A 27,572-nucleotide genomic window follows, 5' to 3' on the forward strand; every position below is an offset into this window, starting at 1 on the left:
ACTCTCTCAATCAAAGGTTCTGTTCTCGGAGGTCCTAGGTCCTTTGCTGCTACCTTATACTTGTAATTTACTTTCTGTTCCCAGAATGAGATTTTCACTCTGCAGCAGAGTGTGTGCTGATATGAAACTTTCTGGCAGATTGAAGCTGTGTGCCGGACCGAAACTCGGGACCATTGCTTTTTGCGGCAAGTGCTCTGCCGCCTGAGCTACCCAAGCACGACTCACACACCATCCTCACAGCTTTACCTTCTTGCTAACACTGAAAACAGATTCAACATAGTTCATGTTTACACTGCACGCGAAAGCCGATTCCCCAATACTAAATAACCGACTTCTAACACAAAGTGCCGTTTGCGGAAGCGATTAAACTGAAGTAGTCATGTCTACCAACATGAACACTTGAACAGAATACAAATGAAGGGCTGAGATCCATAAGGGCCGAAAATACACGCCGTCGATCATACATTTAACTGAATATCAGAAAAACCAGTCAGACAGCCTTTGGTGTATAATCACATATACAGTACAGGTCTACAACACAGATAAACCTGACTCATCATAAAATCAATAGATTTCAGCAGCATGAATAATTACTACAGTCTCGCAATCGAAGGTCGTGTGCTTTAGGCCCTTATGTTTCTCAGCGCCTCGAATGGGTTACTGTACGACAAAATTCGTAACTTAATACACTATAATTCATTCTGAAACCCACAAAATACGTTTCCTGCCACTACAACCGTAACATTTATTGACGTCGTTCTAATATTATTACAGTATATAGTGAGTGAATTAGCATATCTGAGGACTGTGCTATCATCTAGCAGGATTTACGCCGAGCGAACGGGGATAAAAATCTACCGCACTGTGTTACCATCCTGTGGCATTGACGTTAACTTCTAGTTGAGTGGCAAGGGCTATCTGTGCACATCATGAACCATGCACGTTGTTTATCAAACCCGTTCGTATTGGGCCCATAAGGCAATTACGTCATGCGAGCTGTGCATGCGCAGAAGCTCCTTAGAACGTGCACAACTGATTGTCTGCCTGCGACCCTGATGCCAAGTTTCACGGAGTCTTATAGGAGCAGTAGCGCGGTAGATTTAAGTGCCATACCTTTCAGATTGCGGCATCTTTGTTACGTTTGACAGCATTCAAAGAACAATCACCAATGAATCCCCAAGGTATCGAAAGTTAGAGTGTTCATGTGCTCTTGTGCTCTTACACAACAGCCGCCACTGGTGTCGTCATTTCGTTATGCAGCTGATGGTTGTCCATATTCTCAAATGTGAAGTATGTTTACTTACTCTGTTGCAATGAGATTTTGATTTTGATGAATTTTTCCCATACTGTCATAGTTAACGACTTTTTCCCTTAACTTCCTCTGATTAAGATTGCAGTGGGACAAGTCACGGTTTATCGGACACACAGGCGCACTCGCATATCAGTAGTTTTGTTATGATGAGTTACGGCGAGTAAGAAGGCTACTGTACATGCAGTAACGTCATCTGCCTTCACGTGTCTGCCTGTTTCGAAAAGCATAGCCCGTGATGTACTCCCCCCTCAAAAGTTGTCCCAACAAACGATCTGTCACCAAACAGCGTGTACAGAAAGGCGTGAGGAAGAGAGTGCGTCTATGCATTAGATGTAGCTGTAGATGTAGCAGTACATTGTACCTCTGTGCATTATGCAACCAGTAGTGTGGAAGTATGGGTTAAACAAACTGAAGATTTCAGAAAGAGAGCGTGGTCCAAGTAGGCTGTAATCTGTTTATTATCTATGCCATTAACCATTTCTAAGCGTGGGTCAATATTAGACACATATTTTAAACTTCACACTTAATTTCACATGAATTTGTTGCTCAAATCTGTGTTTGAAAGTGACCCAGGGTTGAAACTGGCTAATATACAGATTACTGCCTACTTGGACCATTCTCAAAGCGCTTTGAGGCTGTGGACCTCCACTAAAACCACTGAAGATTGTATAAGCACCGTATCCATTGCTTTGAATCGATCACGTAGCACATATCAACCAACTAAAGCGTTTTCACAGCTATGATCAAGTTCAAAAGTCAAAGCATAAATAGCTTTTTCGAAAGGTAGATATTTTTCCTAATTCGCGTAATATTCTTCATATCCATATTCTGCCATACACACTGTCTAAAGTAGTCTCTTTCTCAGGTTTCTAGCAATCTCCTTGCCAAATTTAACTGAAACAGGAACAGCGGGATGGTAAAAACGAATCTCAGCTTTTATAAAGGCATATATTTTGAAGTATGTGTAGTATAGCCGTATAATTTTGCAGGAGTCTGTAAGCCGGGAGAAGTGCTACATGCCTTAAATAATTAAACTGGTCGCTGCAGAGCTTTCTAGACGGCGTACACCTAGTACAAAGCTAACATTTGACCATCCACCAATAGCATCCGTCATGGCAGTGAAATGTATACGTGCTGATCAGATGAGTGGAATAAGAGCAATCAAATGGATTAAAATGGAGACATGCGCGACAGAATATCAGAAAGGAATTACCTCGTGTGAACATACCCATGGCTGGCCGCTGTGGTTGAGCGGTTCTAGGCGCTTCAGTCCGGAACCACTCGGCTGCTACGGTCGCAGGCTCGAATCCTGCTTCGGGCATGGATGTGTTTGATGTCCTTACGTTAGTTATGTTTAAGTAGTTCTAGGTCTAGGGGACTGATGACGTCAGATGTTCAGTCCCATAGTGCTTAGACCCATTTTTTAACATACCCGTGACTGCATCGTGAATGAAGTCTCCCAAATTTGATCAATGCGGAATGTCCAATGTGTGTATAACAAATGGCGTACCACTAGTAGCCATGTAACAAGGTGTAAGGCCAGTGGTTGAAAAAATTCTGATAGGGACCCAAGATGAGCTCCACGGGATGTCAATGAGAACTGGTTTCAAACTCAAGAGGAACTGCTGCTGTTAGTGTGTGTTGGCCAATTTGAGCAACTTTAGATGCATGCTACATACACTTAGAATACTGAATTCCTCAAACGACCCTTTTTTTCACAAAGGCACGGAACGCCGCGTATCTTCTAAAGGCAAACAACATAGTCAAGGGGCCGTTTAGTGTGGTCCAACTTTGCTTCTATTCGAACGATGCAAAACGTCGAGTAGCGACGACCCAATGAGGATTTTTACCGGAGATCTGTGGAACGAGAATTCTACGTAGTACCGTGATATTTTGGGACGGCTTAACGTACAATGACAATGGCTCACCAATATGTGTTTCCGAGAGTATGTCTGGGGATGGAACTTCCTGTAATATTAAAACTATGTGCTGAACTGAGGCTCTAACTGTAGATCCTCGTCTTTCATGGGAAAGTGCCCTATCGATTCAGCTACCCCAGCATGACTCAGAATCCACAGCTTTACTTCCTCCAGTGCCTCATCTCCTATCTTCCAAACTTCGTCGACATTCTGCGAAACTTCCAGAATTATCACTCCTGGAGGAAAGGATACTGCGAAGAGATGGCTTAGTCACAGACTGGGGGATGTTTCCTGAATAAAATTCTCACTGTGTAGCGATGTGTATGCTGATATGAAACTTCCTAGCAGATTGCACTTTAAGGTAAAGAATGTAAAAAAGAAGCACCACTGGATAATTATCCCAATCGGACAGAAATCGATAGATGTGATGTACATCTACAGCCGAATAAATAATTAAGTTTTTAGAAAAATTGGATGATTTATTCAAGAGAATTACTATCACAAATTGAGCAAGTCAATAACGTGTTGGTCCACCTCTGACCCTTATGGAAACAGTTATTCGGCTTGGCGTTGATTGACAGAGTTGCTGGATGTTCTCCTGAGGAATAACGTACCAGTATCTGTACTACTGGCGAGTTACATCTTCTAATTCCCGAGCTCGTTGTGGGGCCCTGCACGTAATGATCCAAACGGTCTGACCAGTGGGAAGATGCAGCGATCTTGCTGACTAAAGGTAAGGTTTGGCAAGCACAAAGACAAGCAGTTTAAACTCCCACCGTGTGCGGGCGGGCATTTACTTGCTGTAAGTGTACCGTGGTTGAGAACAAAGTGGGTCTTGTTCTGAATAACCATGGCACCCCACACCATCACTACTGGTTGTGGGGCCGCATGGCGGGCGACAATCAGTGTCCAACCACTGTCTGGGGCATCTCAGAGACTTGTCTTCTGCCTGGAATCTCATTAACTGGAGTAGAACTGTCATCAGTGATGATTTACACTTCGAACTGAACCCCGATGACCAGCGAAACGTGCCCGGAGACGCCCTGAACAGCAGTGGGTTACCAACCTGACTGCCGCCTGTCATACAGCCGGAAACTGGGAGTGGTGGTCTGGTATGCCATTTGATTTTGTAGCAGGACCTCTTTGGTTGTCAACCGTGATATCCTTACAGCATGATATTCAACACCTCGTTTTCTTACTCATCATGGTAAGCATTCCTTTGCTTACGTTTCAGCAAGACAAAATCCTCTACTGCTTGTCTTCTTGCTTGGAACCTTTATCTTGACCAGCAAGGTCGCTGGTTCTCTCCCCCGCTGAGAACATATGGAGGGTTATGGGCAGAGCTGTACAGCAATTTCGGGCTTTTAACGACCCATTTCATAAATTTGGTAAGACATCTCTCATGAGGATATCCAACAACTATATCCATACCTAGCTGAATAATTGCTTCCATAAGACCCATAGGTGGACCAATGCGTTACAGACTTGCTAAATTTGTGAAGCTCTTTCTCTTGAACAAACCACACATTTTTTAAGTGGACATTTACAGACTTTTTTAGGGTGCAAAATTGTACCTAGACTCGAAGTCGGGACGTTTGCCTTTAATCGACCAGGAAGTTTCTTATAAGCGCACCCACTGTTGAGTGAAGATTTCATTCTGAAAACCATCCCCCCGCCGTTACTAATGCATGTCTCTGCACTAAACTTTCGTCCAGGAGTTTAAACCTGGAAGTTTATCAACTGGGCGTCTGTGAAGTTTGGAGGGTAGGAGATGTGGTACTGGCAGAAGTAAAGCTATGAGGACGGGTCGTGAATCGTGTTCGGATAGCTCAGTTGATAAAGCACTTGCCTTTGTACGGCAAAGCTTCCGAATTCGAGACACCGTCAAGCATACAGTTTTAACTGCCTGGAAGTTTCATATCAGTGCACACTCCGCCACGCTGTGGCTAATCCATGGTTCTGCAATAGCGTATCTTCTAGGAGTGCTAGTCCTGCAACTATCGCAGGATAACTTCTGTGAAGTTCAGAACGTAGGAGATGTGGTGCTGGAAGAAGTACTGTTGTGAGGACTGGCTAAAATTTTAGGTCGCGGTCCGGCACCTACTTCTCACTGTTTCAATGTGTCAGGAAATTTCTTATCAACGCTGGATCCACAGCACGATAAAAGTTTAGTTCATGGTTTCTCCTACAACTTCGTGATGGGTCTGCACTTTACGCTTCCGTCTTCCGAGGTAACGACAGCAGCGTTCACATGGCACGCATATATTAATACATTGGCGAACGATCAAACACGCTGTCGTACAGTGACTGCGCCCAATCAGCCGTACCTAGTTGTGACTATTTGGAATAGTGGATAAAATGTAACAGTAAACTTCCCAGCCGTCTGGTAACTTTCAGGTCCTACCCATCAATAAGAGACTTCAGATGGCATAGGTGAAGAAACTTGTCGACGATATTTCGCGCCGAACTAAGAACATTGTTGGGTCTGCTGTCTTATTAGACGGTATCAACGCGGTGTCCCCAGCAGGGTGATTGTTTTGTGAATATAGTAACTGCCAGCCTGTCTGTGGGGTGAAATGCCCTTCTGGTCGAATAGGAGGTCGGAAATTTAGAAGTGACGGCCAGAACAGTGAAGAGTGTTGTTACGGGTGTGGGTGTCCTCTAATGAAGATCAGTTGGATCAACTTGAGTCAAAAGCAGCTAGTTGTGCGCAGAAACGTTTATCTACATACCAAATGCGAGCACTGTGTCCTCATGCCAGACGGGTCCTGTGTTACGGCCGTCGTTCCCAGAGGTCTCCTTGAACGAGGAACAGCAGTGACACAGCCAGTGGTTCACAAGTGGAAGGCCTCAGACACTGCCAACCGATGCCGTTCATGTTTGGCTGGTCGCTTGTATAAAACGTAAAATGAAAGACTCCCAGATATTTTGTCTCAACACTCCCCCGTTTTTGATAAAATCGTCCCAAACCTTCATGACGGGAGCGCAATTGGCTCAAAATTGACAAGATCGGCGGCTAATTGAAATCTGAGCAATTCATAACAATACACGGGCTTCAGGAACGCATATTTTCCTAGAAATCGAGGAATGAAACATTTCTGACTGTCTCTCATATAACATAAGGTAAACGCTGTGCAGTGGCAGCAATGCTTGGCGTAGCGACCAAAGCGTTTTGGGTGCAAAGTGCCTATATTCGATTATCAGATATGTTCTCCAGTGGTTTTTGTCCGGTATAGAAATTGATAAAGGCAAGACAGTTGGTAAGGTTCAAATGGCTTTGAGCACTATGGGACTTAACATCTAAGGTCATCAGTCCCCTAGAACATAGAACTACTTAAACCTAGCTAACCTAAGGACTTCACACACATCCATGCCAGAGGCAGGATTCGAACTTGCGACTGTAGCGGTGGCGCGGTTCCAGACTGAAGCATCTAGAACCATTTGGCCGCAACGGCCGGCAGTTGGTAAGGAAGTAAATCAGCAAGGAATAATAAATAGCTAGGAAAATAAATTTTTCTAAAGACTTAGATTAGTAAAAAATTAAGATTTTAAATCTCGTTTTATGAAACCATTCCCGAGTAATATTGCTGCGAAGACGAGTGTTGGACATACGTTATCGAATAAGGGGCTAAATGTACTACTGTCACAGTTGGTAGAACACGTAAAATAGCTATTCGCGCATAGCGAAATATTCGGCGACGGCCTCTGGGATGTTGTTGCCTAAACTTTTTCTTTGATTATAAGAAAATAACTGTTCATTTAGTCTTCAGGGCAAAGAAGACGTCAATCATTTGATTAATTAGTTAATTTTTTAAAGTAATATACCACCGTTGGCTATATATTTCTGTATATTTTCTGTGTAAAACCTAGATTTCGACTTCCACGTCATTATCGAGAGCAATGATCTTTCATCATTAACCTATTTTGCTGTGTACATTTCAGATTGACATATTATTTCGCGCTGTTATGTAGTACAGTTTTAGACCGTTATCATTATTTTGCTGTATACTGTGCTGGATGACATACACATAGCTCAACACATTTGCTTAACATGATATAAATGGTACAAAATTAACGTCTTGTATGTACGCAACACATTATCGTACAAACACATCATATCTGGGAAAATCAGGTAAACACAAGAATAACACGTGCGTTTAGTACGGAACTATGGAAGTTATGTCACAGATTGCATAGTACACAGCAAAGCGATGTTAAATGGACTAAGAACATCGTTCTTCTCACCTTCCCTGATACCCCCTACCCACTTTTACTCTCCAATCTACAGCTCCCAATATCAGTTGCCCTCTCTACTTATACCTCACAGCTATCCCTATCTTTGTTGTCACCCCGTCCCACTATGCTAATCACCATAACTCTCATATCTCCCTCCATCCCCCCCCCCCCCCCCCAGCTTCTTTTCCCCTGCAGTCCAACCTTCCTATTGCAGGCCCTTTTCCAATTACAGTGAAAGTGCACGTTGCTCCATTTTTAATGGCCAATGCCTCTTCTGTCGTGCTCAACGTTCTTTTAGTTTTTCTCATGTTCAAGTGTTTCTCAAGTGTTTTTAAGTGTATTGTCTGTGCACATTTTTATCACTGTTTTTAAAATGATTCATGAAGACAGCATTTTATTCTTTATATTCCTCCCACGCAGGTCACCTTTTCAATTATCTTTAAATTCATAGTGCATGTGATCCTTTTCCGTTTTAGCATCTATGTTAGTATTACGTTGTACTGACTGAATAGCAGGTTATCTGCACCGATGGCAGACCCCCTGCCACCGCTCCCCCCTCCCCCTCCCCCCCGATCACCTACAGTAACAACAACGAAAAAAATCTGAAGCGTAAATTATTTGGCTCACTCTGGAGATGGATGAAAGACAACAGCCGAAATATAAGAAGAAGAAGAAGTGGTGCGGCTGCACGCCCAGTTTATTGGGGCCGTCATTGTATCACAGAAACGTGAAGATATAGCTCTCAGGTTGCACACAAGCGACCTACAAATGTAAGCCAAACTGGCGGAGGTCTCCACTTGACAGCATGGCGACTTGTGGACCTTGCAGCTTTAGCATACTTATGCGGCAAGCAGTGGTGGGGCAGCAAGGAGCAAGTTGTCAAGACTGGGCGCCAAGGTGACCGCTTCTGGTGATGGTGGACTACAAACAATTCTGTGACTGGACTGCTCTATACGACTCTCGGTCCAACACTGCTGCGGCTGGACTCCTTGGAAGGCGCTCCGTTTAGGATGACGTTTGAATAGTGGCAGAGCCATTGTGGAAACGCACTCAGCGGGTGTCCACTTGCTAACTCGCCGATTCGATACCAGCCTGGAAAGACGGTTAGTATTTGTATCTGCCAAATGAGTCACCTAGCGAGGTGGTGCAGTGGATAGCACACTCGACTCGCATTCGGGAGGATGACGTTTCAAACCCGCGTCTGGCCAAACTGATTTAAGTTTTCCGTGATTTTCCTAAATCGCTTGAGATAAATGCTGGGATGGTTCCTGCGAAAGGGCACGACCGACTTCCTTCCCCATCCTTCCCCGAACCGATGGTACCGATGACCTCGCTGTTTGATCCCCTCCCCCGAATCAACCAACCAACGACAGTGGATGTCTTGAGGGTGTGGCCACTGCATACGTCAAATATGCGGCATGCCCAAGCCTACTTGGTTCCAGAAAACGTGTGGTCATCAACCGACAGGGTGGCTGGAACGCGTCAGCGTATCACAGCAAGTTGCTTTCTTACAGGTAAGAGCTGCCCTTGCCTTTGGTTCGTGCCGTTACGGCGCCGAGAGTGCAGCACCGCTGCCGCACTCGGCGCGCCTCTTCGCGGCTTTGGACGGTGGGTCGTTACCTGGACTGGCTGCCGCCGTGATAGACGGGCCGAGTGTCGCCGCCGCACAATCTGCATTGCTGAAGAGCCGGCCGGCTTTAGGCAAGCGCGCGCCGGCGTCGCCGCTGTTTTATGCCTTCCTCGGGATTGCCGGCGCTGCTCGGCGGCGCGGTATAATTCTTCTGAAGGACCCGGAGGCACTGCTCGCCATAAATTGCGACGCAATATTTCAGGGTGGTGGCGCGCACCCCAGCAGCCGACGACAGCTGGGTGGTCCGCTTGTTGTGCACGCACCGTGCCCGCCGCGTACATGCGCTCTCCTCCCGGATTAGGCGCGTTTTGCACGCGTCGGATTAGCCATCCGCCGCCTCACTCCACCTCTACCCCCCTTTGTCCTCTCTGCACGGACCGGACCGGCTTTAGAATTAGCGCCATTTACACGCCAAAGCAGTACGCTCAGAGAGTAAATCGCTACTCGCAACCGTCTCAGCTGCATACAGCTATTGAGTCGTCTCTGCACTGGAGGGATGAGACAGCTCTAGAGCCGCAACTGTCAGTCGAATCTGGAGACTTTCTCCACCTGCAAGTGAGTTAGTTCCCTTCCATTACTGTCGCATCTCTGTCTGAACGAACCCTTTTACTCATTACCAACTTTGGTGATTCTGTGGTGCTGCTTCGTTTAGCGTTATACACTCCTGGAAATTGAAATAAGAACACCGTGAATTCATTGTCCCAGGAAGGGGAAACTTTATTGACACATTCCTGGGGTCAGATACATCACATGATCACACTGACAGAACCACAGGCACATAGACACAGGCAACAGAGCATGCACAATGTCGGCACTAGTACAGTGTATATCCACCTTTCGCAGCAATGCAGGCTGCTATTCTCCCATGGAGACGATCGTAGAGGTGCTGGATGTAGTCATGTGGAACGGCTTGCCATGCCATTTCCACCTGGCGCCTCAGTTGGACCAGCGTTCGTGCTGGACGTGCAGACCGCGTGAGACAACGCTTCATCCAGTCCCAAACATGCTCAATGGCGGACAGATCCGGAGATATTGCTGGCCAGGGTAGTTGACTTACACCTTCTAGAGCACGTTGGGTGGCACGCGATACATGCGGACGTGCATTGTCCTGTTGGAACAGCAAGTTACCTTGCCGGTCTAGGAATGGTAGAACGATGGGTTCGATGACGGTTTGGATGTACCGTGCACTATTCAGTGTCCCCTCGACGATCACCAGAGGTGTACGGCCAGTGTAGGAGATCGCTCCCCACACCATGATGCCGGGTGTTGGCCCTGTGTGTATCGGTCGTATGCATTCCTGATTGTGGCGATCACCTGCACGGCGCCAAACACGCATACAACCATCATTGGCACCAAGGCAGAAGCGACTCTCATCGCTGAAGACGACACGTCTCCATTCGTCCCTCCATTCACGCCTGTCGCGACACCACTGGAGGCGGGCTGCACGATGTTGGGGCGTGAGCGGAAGACGGCCTAACGGTGTGCGGGACCGTAGCCCAGCTTCATGGAGACGGTTGCGAGTGGTCCTCGCCGATACCCCAGGAGCAACAGTGTCCCTAATTTGCTGGGAAGTGGCGGTGCGGTCCCCTACGGCACTGCGTAGGATCCTACGGTCTTGGCGTGCATCCGTGCGTCGCTGCGGTCCGGTCCCAGGTCGACGGTCTCGTGCACCTTCCGCCGACCACTGGCGACAACATCGATGTACTGTGGAGACCTCACGCCCCACGTGTTGAGCAATTCGGCGGTACGTTCACCCGGCCTCCCGCATGCCCACTATACGCCCTCGCTCAAAGTCCGTCAACTGCACATACGGTTCACGTCCACGCTGTCGCGGCATGCTACCAGTGTTAAAGACTGCGATGGAGCTCCGTATGCCACGGCAAAGTGGCTGACACTGACGGCGGCGGTGCACAAATGCTGCGCAGCTAGCGCCATTCGACGGCCAACACCGCGGTTCCTGGTGTGTCCGCTGTGCCGTGCGTGTGATCATTGCTTGTACAGCCCTCTCGCAGTGTCCGGAGCAAGTATGGTGGGTCTGACACACCGGTGTTAAATTGTTCTTTTTTCCATTTCTAGGAGTGTATAAGGGAAACTATGAAAACTCTTTCCTCGTGCCGCTGTCTCTTGCTAAAGTGGACACATCCTGTCCTCAGCGAGATCAAGGCATCCACTTCCTCTGGAACTTGCTGGCTTCAGTCTGTTTGGAGGGGAGGGGTTAGCTAAATTTGCATCTCTATAATACTCGATACCAATGTACACGAAAGCTCTCGATGGTAACTTACAGAGGCCACTACCAGGGGCCTCGATTGGCCGCCATAGTCTCCGGATCTGAACACATGCAACTCCTTTTGTGGGCCTACATTACATACAAGGTGTACAGCAATTAACCCAAAACCATTTCTGAGCTGAAAACAGCCATTCAGGAGGTGATCGACATCATTGATATTCCGACACTTCAGCGGGTCATGCAGAATTTCGCTATTCGTCTGCGACACATCATCGCCAACGACAGCTGGCATATCGAACATGTCATAACCTAAATCCGAATATTTATAGTGGCGTTTACATATTGAATAAAGTGTGTACACGCCGACGTTTGCATCCAATTAACGTTTCTTTTCATATACTTCAATAATTGTTACCCTGTATATCTGTGCTAGCTCAACACGTGGCATGGTCTGGGTATGTACCCGTATTCATTCCAATCTCTCCTCCCCCTCCCTGGCCACCTCCTCCTTTGCCATCTCTGTCCATCTCCTCCACTCTCTCTCTCTGTCCTCTCCCTCGCCTCCCCCCACCCAACTTTCTCTCCATTTCCTGCTGCCCCTCTCTTTGTCCAACTCCTCCTCTTTCCTTTCTTTGTAGATCTCCGTCCCTCTCCTCTCTCCAGCCATATCCCTTCTCCTCCCTCTTTCTGTATCCTTCTCCTCACTATCTGTGCCCATTTGTCTGTCTCCTTCTCCCCTCTTCTCTTTGTGTGGAGTCTTCCCTTCTGCTTCCCCAACCCCCTCCCCCTTCCATTCTCACCGTGAGGCTGGATGGTTCCGTAAAGTGCGGCAGGCAGTCGGGAATACGTTAGGTAACTGTTTTAAAAACTCCCCAAGCAACTTGGGTTCTGCCTACGTGATACAAGTTGGCCTTTCAGAATCAAGGCGTTTCGGTAAAATCTAATTACAAGAAACGCCTTCAGCCCTCGGCTGAAATTCGAGACGAATTTGGCACACCGGATTTGTCAATAACCTGTGTGGAGGGTCCTGCAGGGCAGCATACAGTTGCTTCGTTCACAGTGATCAAGACCTCGAGTACAACGGACGTCTTTCCTGGGAGGCAGAGCCTATGGGTCAGCGCCCCATAAGCGGCCACCAACACAACTTAATATGAAGTGCCAACCCTCCCATTGCAGAATTGCTTTAGTTTGTTCGTCCTAGAGTGGCCTACACCTGCTTACTTTCTCCCTAGTGCCACTTGTATCCCACACACGTAAATATATTCTTCTTATTTAATTTCCTGTTCTGTCATTTAACGGTAATCCAGGATGTCCACTTACAAGACCTGACCGCTCGATTTCCTTACATAGTCGTTATAAGCGAGATGGAGCAACCTCCCATCTCTCACCGCACATGTATAGTTTTTACCTCCACAGTATTTGTTTGCGGATCGAAACTAATACGTGTATCAAATTTAGTTGAAATCGTACCAAGGGTTTAAGATGAGCTTTTCAACTGTGGTTTTGCCCGCATACGCAGATGTTAAATATATTGCAGATGTGCACCGACGTAAAAAGTAAAGCTGTGCGATATAAAAGAAAGTTGGTAGGCGTGTTTCTGCATCTGAAAGATGATATCTATTCAAATTTCACGCCAGTTGCGTAAGAATAGCACTAGCAGCAAGTGACAAACTTCCTTTCCTTCGTCACTTTGTAGGGGATGTCTATGAGAAAAAGTTTCGTAAAGGTTTTGAAATTTCACTCATGTTCAGAAAAAATAGAACACCTTGAACGACTAGAGATAAGACGTTCATATTCACAGAACATGTACATTACTCTGTTCTGCAGACATGATTAGCATTTTAACCATATTCACAGAACATGTACATTACTCTGTTCTGCAGAAATAATTAGCATTTGAACCATATCGGCGCACATGTTCAGGGTCAACATCGATATCACGGCGCAGCACCACCTTCCGGTAAAATGTGCTTGAGGTTCTCACTGTCGACGCAAAACGAAGGTGATTGATCTGTGCGACCTAAACACACGTGCAGTATGCGTGAAACGTATGCGTGAACCGTATGTTCAAATCATTTAGTTTGAAAGAGGGCGCGTTATTGGCACGAGAGTATATGATGCATCCATACTGGAAATTGCTGCTCGTGTGTGACGAAGTGTTCCGGCAGAGTAAGGGGTGTCCTCAGAATGGATCACGGAAGGACGTAGAACACGATGAGGTGGGTGGGTCCGGCCGCACCACTCAGACCACCCCCTGAGGAGATTGAAAACTCATCCGAATGGCATTGCGGGACACATCTGTGTCTTCCTGGGCTCAGGCTCAACGGTAGGACAGTTAACACTCATCGCATAAATCAGGGGTGACAATCCGTCTCCATTTATTACGGTAGAGGTTACGTGCACGTCGCCTTCCTTTGACCAATGTGTAGAAACATGCCAGACGGCAGTGGTGTATGAAACGACGTGACTGGGAACAGGAATAGCTTCATATAGTGTTTTTGAACAAATCCAGCTCCAGTTTGTCTGAAAATGATGGCCGTATTTTGGTTCGCCGCAGACAGAGGGAGCGATATCACACGTAAGACACATCGCCAACTCAAATCACAACTGGTGCGTGTCCAGCGCCAGGGCACTGCGACAAGTGTGACCTACGTTAATGACATCGTGTGACCCATAGCCATATCGTACCTGCACGACACTCCAGACGCCATTTTTCAGCAAGGCAATGATTCAAATCGCTCTGAGCACTATGGTCATTAGTCCCCTAGAACTTAGAACTACGTAAACCTAACTAACGTAAGAACATCACACACATCCACGCCCGAGGCAGGATTCGAACCTGCGACCGTAGCGGTCGCGCGGTTCCAGACTGTAGCGCCTAGAATCGCCTGGCCGCTCCGGCCGGCTCAGCAAGGCAATGCACGACCGCATGTTGCTGCATGAACGCGTGCATCCTAGGTGTCAAAGGATGTCACCCTTTTCTCCTCGTGCGCCAGAACACCACACTTATCACCAATCGAAAATGCGTGAAATATGGCGAAATGACTGTTGCGACACTGTCACCCGATGTCAAGCACCACAGATGAACTTTGGAACCATGTGAATGCAGTATAGATGGCTATATCACAGGACACCATTCGCGTCTTATAAGCGTCGATGTCATCACCCATGGAACGAGTTAACAGGACCCATGGCCGACACTGTGCCTACTAGGCAACAGGACACATGTTGAACTGAGGTGAATGAAATGCTAAGCATTTCTGCAGAACAGACTAAAGTACATGTCCCGTGAATATGAACGTCTTGTCTCTAATCGTTGAAGGCGTTCATTTTTTTTCTGGTCATCAGCGTATGTATAAGTTTGTTGCAAATCATTAAGTGTTCTCATTCTCAGATACTGGACGAATAAAGTATGGCTATTTGCGGGTCGTGGACAGATCTGGTTTCTCATCCCCCACCCCCATGATTCTTTCAAGGCAGTAAGTGACATGTGTACTAAGTTAGGTTGAAGTTGGAACAGTGGTTTAGGAAGACATGTGGAACATACATACATACATACATTCATATATATGTATATGTGAATCCATTGTTATAAGTTGTAAGGGATATGGGATACATGTGATCACTTACAAGTAATTATTTTAATCAGCATACGTTGCAACTAATAATAGTATTTCTTTGAGCTAAAGTACAACACGTATCTATGGCATATAGTGATAAAAATTCATCATCCCATCATCCGTTGACATGTAAAGCAAGTAATTAATAACAAAAAGGGAAATCAATGTTCAAAATAACATTTGATATTTCTTTCACAGTGACGACGAAGTCCGTTAGTTTATATGTTCCAGAAAATGTGATATTTTGTAAAATGTTTTCGCATAAACTTTATTACTCAGTATATAGTTATACGTCTGCATATTATAACACAGCAGATGGTTTCATTAAAACATTTAATTTATAGAAATACGATAAAATTACATTGAGTAAAGGTTATGTAATAGCCAAAATTGCAACAAATTTGTATTAGTCTTGGCATATCTCAATTGAAATGGTCTTTTCTCTTCTTTTCAAATAACATATTTCTTCATTTAACAATAATTTGTTTGCAAATTTATTAATGGTAAGGTCTTCGCATTCTATAATATTAGTTCCTGGAATTTTATTAACCAGTACTGTATTCTTGTAACAATAATTGCATATATTATGTCACAGTAGGACCTTACGCAGAAAACTATAGGACAGTACGCTGATTGATTTTTTTTAGTATATAAGCTTATTGTGGCTTTATTGTATTCATTTGTACGTGACCTGACGTTGTAGATGTACATATGTCAACTTTGAGTAAACTATTATTGCTGTTTGCATTTGTTGAATGTAATACCTTTTTCAGCCTCATTTGAAAGTTGTTCAATAATTTGCCATTGCACGTCTACTGTAACACGTTTCCTTTTATCTGACAGTTGTAGAACTCCAAATTTGACAACTGAGTAAACAACTAGCTGTCAAACTTGTATTTCCACAACCGTCCCAGAATAAGAAACGTATTATAGCAGACGTGCAACAGCAAATTAAAGGACGACTTTAAAAAGTTGCTAAAAAAATTACATCCAGCAACTACAGACAGCAATACTGGTTCACTCAAAGGTGACATATGTCCATCTACAACGTCAGGACACGTAATGATGAAGGCAACAAAGCCCAAATAAGCTTACATACTAAAATAAAAACCAGCAGCATAGTATCTTCCAGCTCTCAGCACTAATTGTAAGATTCCGAAAAATTCATACCTTTGTCAAAATGTGTTGTGTATAAAATTACTGAGGTTCAAAAGCTTTTGCTTCGAGAAATTCTCGCGGGAAAATGGAGATTATAAATACGGGCGTTCCTCGTCAATTCTGCGAGTCTGCGTTTGACTTATGACCTATAAAGATATTACGCCAGTCAGTCCTTTATTAATTTACTACTACAAAGATATTTTGCACTCGTCTGAAAATGTTTGCTATTTTTATTTATTTATTTACACGTCAAGTTCCATAGGACCAAATTGAGGAGTAATTCTCCAAAGTCATGGAATGTGTCAGTGTATGAAATTAACACATAAAAGTAATAAAAGATAAAAATAACATTTTTTGTAATCCCAAAAAAGTCAAGCCTGAAGTTTAAGTAAACGCAATCAACAATATAACGTAGGAACCACCTTAATTTTTCAAGGTACTCCCAAACAGAATAGAAAGAGTAACCCATTAGGAAATTCCTGTTTCAATTTGAAAGCGCGTGGATCACTGCTAAGATTTTAGAATTCCTTGGTAACTTATTGAAAATGGTGCAGGGAATGGCAATTGAATCTCAATGTAGACAATAGTAATGTGATGCGAATACATAGAAGGAAGATCCCTTATCATTTAACTACAATATAGCAGGTCAGCAAATGGAAGCAGCTAATTCCATAAATTATCTGGGAGTACGCATTAGGAGTGATTTAAAATCGAATGATCATATAAAGTTGATCGTCGGTAAAGCAGATGCCAGACTGAGATTCATTGGAAGAATCCTAAGGAAATGCAATCCGAAAACAAAGGAAGAAGGTTACAGTACGCATGTTCGCCCACTGCTTGAATACTGCTCAGCAGTGTGGGATCCGTACCAGATAGAGTTGATAGAAGGGATAGAGAAGATCCAACGGAGAGCAGTGCGCTTCGTTACAGGATCATTTAGTAATCGCGAAAGCGTTACGGAGATGATGGATAAACTCCAGTGGAAGACTCTGAAGGAGAGGCGCTCAGTAGCTCGGTACGGGCTTTTGCTGAGGTTTCGAGAACATACCTTCACTGAAGAGTCAAGCAGTATATTGCTCCCTCCTACGTATATCTCGCGAAGAGACCATGAGGATAAAAGCAGAGAGATTAGAGCCCACACAGAGGCATACCGACAATCCTTTCCACGAACAATACGAAACTGGAATAGAAGGGAGAACCGATAGAGGTACTTAAGGTACCCTCCGCCATACACCGTCAGGCTTGAGGAGTAGGGATGTGGATGTAGATGTAGAATGGATGCAACAGTACAGTGCACAACTTTCTGTGCAAAAGTTAAGGAAGTTCAATCCAAATTCAGGTTGGATTTCTGCAAAGTATTAACTGAGTGAAACCTGTTTATTCTTGGGAATAAGCTGATACTGTAAACAAGAAATTACAGTGAAGAATATATACATGTATTTTTTGAAAGACTAATGTCAAAATACCCAGACTACTGAAAAGGGGTCGACAAGATGTTCGTGAACTTACACCACTTATTACCCCAACCGACCGTTTCGAGCCAAAAATATCCTTTTAGAATAGGAAGAGCTACCCTAAAATATAATACCATATGACATAAGCGAATGAAAATTAGCAAAGTAGACAATTTTTCGTGTCGAACGATCACTTACTTCAGATACCGTTCGAAAATTAATAATGGCAGCATAAGAAAGAAAATCCTGAGAGTGGGCTTTCCACGACAGTTTAGCATCTACCTGAACACCTAGAAATTCTAACTGTTCACTTTCCCGCACTATGGCTCTTGATGTTAAGGGTCGTGACTGCCGGAATTCGTCACTTACATAACTGAACTAAACATAGAAAACCCTCACATGCTGTTAACGACTGTTGATATTCTGCACGTCAGTCGGGGGAAGCAGGCTTCGAGGTTTAATCATCTCGAAAGTTGGCTGGTTATGCTGTCTCGTGAGTCTCTTATTAAATTAACTTGCCTTTTGATGAAAAGTGCAGAGCCTTTATCCTTTATATCAGTTAATGCTAATCCACCATTTTTATGATCGAAAGTAGCGACCTTAGCAGGTACCCCAAACACTTCACCCTTCCACAAAAGTTTGTGATTTTTGACATTATTCTGGTCGCTATCATTTTCGGTATTCGAACCAGCTGGGCAGTATAGTACGCTTTAGCAAGGAGACACGAGTTGGTATACTTTGGTGTTTGAACTTGGTTCATGTACAGAGTTAAATTCTCTGTAATGGCTCCTTACATTTTATCTAAAGCAACTTTCCAATATAAAGCCGTCATTTTCATGGGGCAGGCTGTCACGGTGATCCCTACTGTTTTAGGTTGGTGGACTAATTTTGCCCACTCGATGTTGATATTATCAAAACTTCTGAGATTTAACATCTTACCTATTTTCCGTTTGCATTGGCTCCAGGTTCTCTACAGTACGTATCAGTCACTGTTGCTAGCGAGGTTATCTCTTCATTATTCCTAATAATGACACCTATATCGACAGAACAGGCTCTTATAACTGCTTTGTTTCTAATAATGTTAAGCCTTTTAACCTAGAATGCTCATGACGGACGAAAGGTTCCAGTGAAATGGCGAAGAGAGACACGGACAGAAGACTCCCTTGAGTAACACCTCGTTTTTATTTGTATCGGCCTGGATTGTTGACAATTCATCGCTATTATTGCACTTATTCGAGTTGCTATGTTCTTAATCAACTGTATGACCCTATTGTTCTGTTTTGTTCAATGTCTGTAGAATATATTCATGATTTACTACACCGAAGGCTAAATAAAAATCTAAAAAAAAGAAAATAAAGCACACTTTATCTTTGTTACAGAGGTTATTGCAGTAATATCCCCGAATTCTGCTGGAGTTTGAAAAATGGTACTGCCTTACCAACAGTTCTGATGTTTACTACTAATCTTATCTGTATGTCTTGAAATTCTCTTGTTTGCTATTCTATCTATTAATTTATAATCAGAATTCTGCAGTGAAATTGGAAGAAAATTATTTAAAGCTTTGTTTCCATTATTTTTTGGCACAAGAAATATTTTACTCTCTTGAAACTCAGCCGGAATCACATGACCCTAAATAACCTCATTTACAACGTCTATGACTTTCGCACCCACTACTGGTCAGTAACGGAAGTAAATCTGCAGGTAGACCATCCGGTCCCGAGGATTTTTTTTTTTCTTTTTTGGTGGTATGCGTTCATAATCTCATACATGTCCACTTCGCTGGCTACTTCGAGAAAATTTTCGTTGTCATCTTCTGTCAACTGTGGGGCTAGGATGTCAAGGAATTTTTCCAAGGATGTATCACTGCTTTGATTTACAGAATATAGGTGGTAATAACAGCGATAAATCTCGTCCATAATATCCTGCTGGGTTCTGAGAATCGTATCGTTTGTTGTTCGAATTTAATCAATATAAGTCCTTCTTCCTTTTTCCGTATGCTTCACTAAATGATAACCGGGAAGTAGTTTCGTCTTCTGAGCTGAATTTGCCTTCGATTTTATTTTCAACCCTTTCATTTTATTTCTCTTGACATTAAGTAACTCTGCTATTCGAAGTGGGGAATCTGCTGAGACCTGATCATATAGATCTCTCACAACGGACTAGTAATACTCTATAGTGCATTTCATTTCTCTTGCGCTCTTGGCACTGTATGGAATAAGAACCTTCCTCAACTTGGGTTCAAATGGCCCCAAGCAGTATAGCACTTAACATCTGAGGTTGTCAGTCCCCTATACGTAGATCTACTTAAACCTAACTAATCTAAGGACATCACACACATCCATGCCCGAGGCAGGATTCGAACCTACGACCGTAGCAGCAGCGCATTTCCTGACTGAAGCGCTTAGAACCGCTCGGCCACAGCGGCCGGCCCTCAACATGGGCTTCGCCATCTTAACCCACCAGTCGACAGCAGTGGCAAATCTACTACGAGCATGTAGACTTATTGCCCATGCATCTTTAATCAGATCCTCTAAATCATGATTAACTAACATGAAAATATTTCGAATTCCACTGATTCTTGAATCGTCGAACTGTCTGTCTTGTTAGATTTGTGCAACTGAAGACACGTGAATTGTCTGAAAAGTACGTAGGAATGGTTTGTACTTTTGTCAGGGAAGTTTCAAGGTTTTTAGAAATATATATATAATCTATCCATCCTGCTACGAGATGTTGCAGTGACGTAAGTGAACTCAACAATGGAGGGGTATTTTATTTCGTAGAGATCCCTTAATTCTAAAAAAGTAACTAGTTGTTTTAGTTCACTTGAGAAATTAAAATAAGGTAACTTATCTTCTCCATTTAAAACACAATTAAAATTACCTCCAAGTAGTAACTGTCTTGGATTTTTCCTTAACAAGTATATCAGTTCATCTTTGAAGAAACGTGCCCTGTCAGCTTTGTGAGAACTTCCTGAAGTGGCGTACATGCTGATGATCGTCACATCATAGATATTTAGTCCTATTCGACTTCCGGATTCCAGTCACTCCACCTCACTCACTGGAATCCACTCCCTCACCAAAATAGCCGTTCCAACACCTTTTTCGTGAGACACATTTGTGACATTTGTGTAACTGACATAAGCGGGAATTACTAAATACATTAGAACTTCTTTTAACAGGGCAATATCAGTCGCGTATTCGTACAAAAATTCCTTAAGAACGGATAATTTCAAACCAGATGTAATTTTATTTATGTTGATAGTGATGACAGAATAAAGTTGCGTCACTACGCTCTCACTACATAGTTGTTTTGATGAACTAATTTAGCTTCCCGTGGATCAGGGTTCAATGAAACTATTAACAGTTTTCTCAGAAGGATAAAAATGGAATTACACTTCAATCATTTTATTAGTTACTGTCCCGTTTCTTTCTACTTCTGAGGTTGTCTCTTGTACCGCTGTCAGACTGATTTCCTGGTACATTTTCTGATTTTTCCTCCTGTAGACCGGGTAGGACCGTTTCGTAGCGAACGTTCTTTGGGCTTGGGTCACCCTTTTAGGATTTTCCCTTCTCTTGGTTACGAGCTACATTCACGTTTGGTTGCGTTGTTATTTTACTTCGCGGCTCATCTGGAGAGCTGCAGATGCTTTCTCAATTACTGTTGCTGGCGCCTGCCCTGCGGTATTGGCCGTGATGTCATGTTTCCCAACACTTTATTGTTATTTATTACTATCACTTATTTCCTGATCGGGGGGAAACAATCGGAGACGGCAGTTTTGCAACCTCTCCCTCAAATTGTTTACTAACGGACAGCTGCTGATATTTGCAATCAGCTACTTCACCAGTTGTTTCTTTAAATTAATATTGACTACACCCCCTTCATTTTGTGGTACCGCATGTTTATTATCTATCTGTACATCAGTTTCCATTCGCATTCTGCCTTCCGGTTCCTCTGCCTCCTCATTGCACTGTTTTTGATTGCGAACTGAGGGAATTGTACAGGACAGCTCGTCCTCTGAACAACTATAAGTTGTCTCCAAAGGTCGTTTAATCGATTGCATTTCAGTTTTACGAGTAGTGGTAACAGGGTTTTCCTTTGCTTTTAAGGGGGGAAATTGACTGTTATCATGAGGGGGGACATATGCTCGTCCAGCTGCGTTAGCATCCTCCACTAGTTGATCCGGGCTATTCATTGGTAACAGATCATTTAAGACATGTAGCTTCCTCACCTGTACACACCTGTACAATCAATTTGTGCCTTATACCTACAAACAGTTATGTGAGACGGAATATTTGTCTTAACGTCCATCTCTACACAGCGGACCCCGTTGAAACATTGCAGTTTAAAGCGAGACGACCATCTTTGGTTTGCAATTCATTTAACGTTAGGCTTACGTAGTTCTAAGTCCAGGGGACTGATGACCACAGATGTTAAGTCCCATAGTGCTTAGAGCCATTTGAATTTGAACCAGCCCCACTTTCGTAACACTTTATCAACAGTCGCAACACTGAATAACTTGACAAAAACACAGTATTTTGCCTGATCCAGTTGCCAGGTATGGACTGTTTCAGAATTGAGACCAATTACCTGTGTAATGCAGTCACCTATTTTCAGAGATGTCGGCTGAACAATACGGTATTCCTTGTCAATAGCAAAACCAAAGTATTATTCCTGAGGTCTGTAGCCTTGGTTAATCCAGCGACGAAATTTCGGTTACACAACCGAAATTCCAAGTAGCAGCTGCACGACCAGAAAGAGCGACCGGATCACAAGGAATCTAAACGAACACGGAGTATAACGGACGGACAGCACTCAGCGAAGTCCAAGGACAGCAATGTAAACACGGAAGGGCAGCGGAGCAGTAAACAACGTGCACTCGCTATCGCGGCTAAAACGGAACTTTACTAAGCTGCCCAAGCATGACTCACGACCCTTCCTTACAGCTCTCGATTCCGACAGTACCTCGTGTCTTATCTCCCAAACTTCACAGAATCTCTTCTGCGAAACTTGCAGACCTAACACTCATGGAAGAAGGTGTATTGCGGAGACATGGCTTTGCCACAGCCTGGGGGATGTTTCCAGAATGAAATTTTCACTCTGCAGCGGAGGGTGCGCTGATACGAAACTTACCGGCAGATTAAAACTGTGTGAAGGACAGGGACTCGAACTCGGGACCTTTGCCTATCGCGGGTAAGTGCTTTATCGACTGAGCAACCGAAGCAAGACTAACGACCCATCCTCAAAGCTTATAAGATATATTGGATAAAACCGTCAGAAGCTAAATAAGTAATCTGTGACTACATACTAAAAATAAAAGAGGGTTATTCGTGTATTAAGGTCGGATAGGTCGCGAAATAGAAACCACAGTGAAAAACAGTTGTTTTATTTGCAACAGTTAGCTACAGTTTCCAGCTACTTCTCTACATAATATGACTTTGAAATTTGTCATAGAGTTGTACCAACTTTCAGCCTCGTTACAAAGGGTAGCCGCCTGTGTTTTCGGCCAGTTCTCTACGCTGGTCTGCAGCTTGATGTCTGTGACAAAATGTTGTCTTGACAGAAAGCAGTTCATGTGTGCAGAGATGAAACTCGAAAGAAGCCTAGACCGGGATGTATGGTGGGTGATCAAAAAGTTCCCACAGAAAACGTTGCAGGGCGTCTGTATTGATCCTGCAATCTGCGGTCGACAACTGTCATGAAGAAGGAAATGCATAGCAGTCACGTTAAGTGGGCTCCATGAAATCATGCGAAACCTCTTAGCAGGCACTCATGCTTGGCAGGAGACATTATTACGCAACATCTTTGCGTGCTCACTGTGCGTTCGCAACTGGAAGTGCAGTGTGGTGCGATCGGCGGGCATACTAAAGACACTGCCCATCATACCTATGCAAAGATTCATCGCATTTTCCATTTCGTGACTGATCCGACCTCAATAAACGAATAGCCCTCAAATACTCAGTCAACGTGTTAGCACTTAAATGAGTGGCGAGGTGTCCTTAAACTTTTCAAAGTTTACAGGTTATTGGAAAACCAGTCACTAATCTTTCAAAGGGAGGAAATAAATTACAATAAATATGGAAAGACGCAACAAAATGAATATGAGCCCTAGGCAGATTATGTCAGATGCTATGGCGGCACTGGTACTTGGTGTTACGTGATCGAGATCATGGACGACTCTGAGGTTCGGTTGCGATCTTTATTCGCAGCTAACATCATAATAAATGAAAGAAGACACTATAACGGTTCAAATGGCTCTGAGCACTATGGGACTCAACTGCTGTGGTCATTAGTCCCCTAGAACTTAGAACTACTTAAACCTAACTAACCTAAGGACATCACACACATCCATGCCCGAGGCAGGATTCGAACCTGCGACCGTAGCAGTCGCACGGTTCCGTACTGCGCGCCTAGAACTGCGAGACCACCGCGGCCGGCACTATAACGGTTTGCTCGTCGATAATCGCTAGCCTTCTCTCTACATCTGAGGTTTCAGCTCTCAGGAACAACGCCTAAACACGGCGCCTAATCTGTTTATTCAGCTGGTGCAGGGATCGACTCTACCTATGCAGCACTGCTAGTTGATATCTTTGCGGTAAGCTAAATAGTGAGACCCGCTGTTCACTTTAGATTCTGTTTAAACGTGGCACTACTTCTCAAGACTTCCCTAACTTGTCCTTTGCAGCACTTATGGAAAGAAGAGTCGAAGATGTTAAGTTGCCGCCACTGACATCTGCTAACGGCCAGCTTCATCCTGTAGGAGTATCCTTCTACATGAAATCATTAGAGTTCCAAGGAACACTAGATTTTAATGGAAACAGCTTTCTTGGCGATAATTAGTAGCCTTTGAACCGACGGTATATATCGACTTCCGAGGATCAGGGAAAATAACTCTTCACTTGTGTAATCATTTTCTACTCATCATCTGTCGCCCTCCCTCACAGCACCTGTACAACTGACATGAAAAATTTGGCCAGTCGTTAATTTCACTCTGAATTACCTCGCAAGTACCTCTTTATCTATATTCTAATTAATTATAAGATTTATCATCATTACTTTCGAGTAATTTGCCATTATCTTCTTCCAGCCCGCAAAGACTATGTAAAATACCAATCGTCAGACTTACTGACAGAGCAGATCTCTGTGCAGCTTCGAGAATCGAACCAGGAACCTTGCTTTTAGAACTCAATGGTCTTACCGACTGTGGTAATCAGGTACGACAAACGTATCTCCCAATCAGCTTCAAACCTGCCAGTGTTCCTCTTCTCCTTTCCAAACTTCACAAAAATTCTCCTGAGAATCTGGCTGAAATAGTCCTCTCGAGAGAAAGGATGTAGCTGAGCAGATGCTTAGGCACAGCTTGTTTCCAGAATGAGTCTCTCACCTCCTGTGGAGGATACAATCCTCCGATACTTCTTCACAGATAAAAATTTTGTGCTGAATTGGACTCGAACTCAGATCCTTCCCTTTCGGGATCAGTATTATTACAGACTTTGTTACCCTTCATCTGTAGGCTTCTGTCCTCCCCTTACAGCTATTCCATTAGATTTTCTATGATTATTTTCGTCTGCCTTGCTTATCTCACTATAATTTTTCTTTTACGTGTTCTTAGGCTAGGAATTATTCAGTACGAGTGGCGGGCTTGTTATATTGGGGAACTACCGACTCATAACCCACTTCCTTAGCTTCAATTATGATTGCCCCTCCGTACATAAGGAGGGTATTTCTAAGCATTTGTAACACACTTCGGAGGCTGATTATAATAACAAGAAAAAACCAACGTTGCTATAAACGTAAGCCATAACCGGCATTTTTATTGAGTTATTGCTGACTAGTTATTGGATATAAAGAGGCTAAATGGAAAGGGACGTTATAAGTCTTTTCAATTTCCTAATCAAGCTGCGTGTCTGAGTAACATCGCCTCAGTTGTGTGACTGATTTCGTGATTTCCTCAAAAAAGTTAGTATTCACAGTAATATACGAAAAGTTATCGAGTAACGCGTAAGTTATAGTTGGTGTTCCCCAAAGAAGTGGTATAGCCCTCTCATGCTCTTAATATATACGATCTAGGAAACAATCTGAGTAGCCGTCTTGGACTTTTAGCTGGCCGGTGTGGCCGAGCGATTCTAGGCGCATCAGTCTCGAACCGCGCGACCGCTACGGTCGCAGGTCGAATCCTGCCTCGGACATGGATGTGTGTGATGTTCTTAGGCTTAAGTTAGGCTTAAGTAGTTCTAAGTTCTAGGGGCCTGGTGGCTTCAGAAGTAAAGTCCCATTGAGCTCAGAGCCATTTGAACCATTTCCTTGTTTTGTTTTTAGTAGATGATGCTGCCGTTTACGATCTAGCTAAGCCATCACAAGCTCAAAACCAACTGAAAAGTAGTTAACACAATATACCTGTATGGTGCGGAAAGTGGCAAATGACTCTAAATAGTGAAAAAATTTAGAGTATCCACGTGAGTAATAAAAGAAGCCCGTTAAATTTTGTTACGTAACAAATCACACAGAAACAAACATTATCAGATCAGCAAAATACGTACGATCTAAAGTTACACACAACTTAAATTGGAATGATGGCATAGCAAACGTAGTGGGGAAAGCTAACGGAACACTGCGTTTTAATGGCAGGACACTTAGAAGATGCAGCAGATGTACTAAAGAGACTGCGTACACTAAGCTTGTCCGTCCTCTTCTGGAATATTGCTACACAGTGTGTGATCATTACTAGATGGGGTTGATGGAGGACATAAGAAGAGTTCTAAGAATGGTTGTTACTTTGTGTATCGTTGCGAAATAGGGAAGAGAGTGTCATGAATATGATAGGCGAGTTAGGGGGAAGATAATAAAACAAAGGCGTTTATCGTTGGGGAGATATTTTTATTCCAAATTTCAATCATCACCTGCCTTCTCCGGATGCGAAAATAGTTTGTGATTACTCACCTACATATGAAGAAATGATGGTGGTAATGAAACAAGAGAAATCAGAGCTCGCAAGGAAAGATTTAAGTGTTTGTTTCTACCTCGCGTTTTTCGAGTGTGCTTCAGCAGAGAGTCTAAAGGTGGTTTGATTAAGCCGCTAGCCCGCATCTCGCGGTCGTGCGGTAGCGTTCTCGCTTCCCGCGCCCGGGTTCTCGGGTTCGAATCCCGGCGGTGTCAGGGATTTTCTCTGCCTCGTGATGGCTGGGTGTTGTGAGTTGTCCTTAGGTTAGTTAGGTTTAAGTAATTCTAAGTTCTAGGGGACTGATGACCATAGATGTTAAGTCCCATAGTGATCAGAGCCATTTTGATTAAGCCGCTGTTGGGAACTTCAGTACGAATTGCGATGTCATGTGCATGTAAATGTATACGTAGACACTGCAGCGTATTTGAAGTTCATCATAATTTATGTTCCCGCAGGTAAACAATGTTCTCTCAAAGAATCAATGCAGATTTTAAATACATACATCAAAAAACTTTTACATTACCCCGTTCCACAGAACTCCTGTAGATAGACGTTGACTGTGGAGATTCTGTCACAGACACGGTCTCTTTGACTGTTCAGAGATGTCACTAAACCCGCACAAAGGTGTAAACAACCAAGCATTACCAGCAGCTATTAGACGGAGGGGTCCGACAACCGATCAGTTCCAGTCATTCCACAAGGAAGGAGGTACACGGCTCGCGTTGTCTGTAATTCAACCATGCCTAGACGGTCAATACCGCGGTTCGATCGTGTCCGCATTGTTAATTTGTGCCGGGAAGGGCTCTCAACAAGGGAAGTGTCCAGGTGTCTCGGAGTGAACCAAAACGATGTTGTTCGTACAGGAAGGCGATACAGAGAGACAGGAAGTGACGACGACATGCCTCACTCAGGCCGCCCAAGGGCTACTACTGCAGTGGATGACCGCTACCTATGGATTGTGGCCCATGGAACCCTGACAGCAACGTCGCCATATTGAACAATGCTTTCCGTGCAGCAACAGGACATGTTACCATTGAAACTGTGCGCAATAGGGTGCATGATGCGCAACTTCCGACGT

This window comes from Schistocerca gregaria, chromosome 1 (assembly GCF_023897955.1).
Source record: "Schistocerca gregaria isolate iqSchGreg1 chromosome 1, iqSchGreg1.2, whole genome shotgun sequence".
Lineage (NCBI taxonomy): Eukaryota > Metazoa > Arthropoda > Insecta > Orthoptera > Acrididae > Schistocerca > Schistocerca gregaria.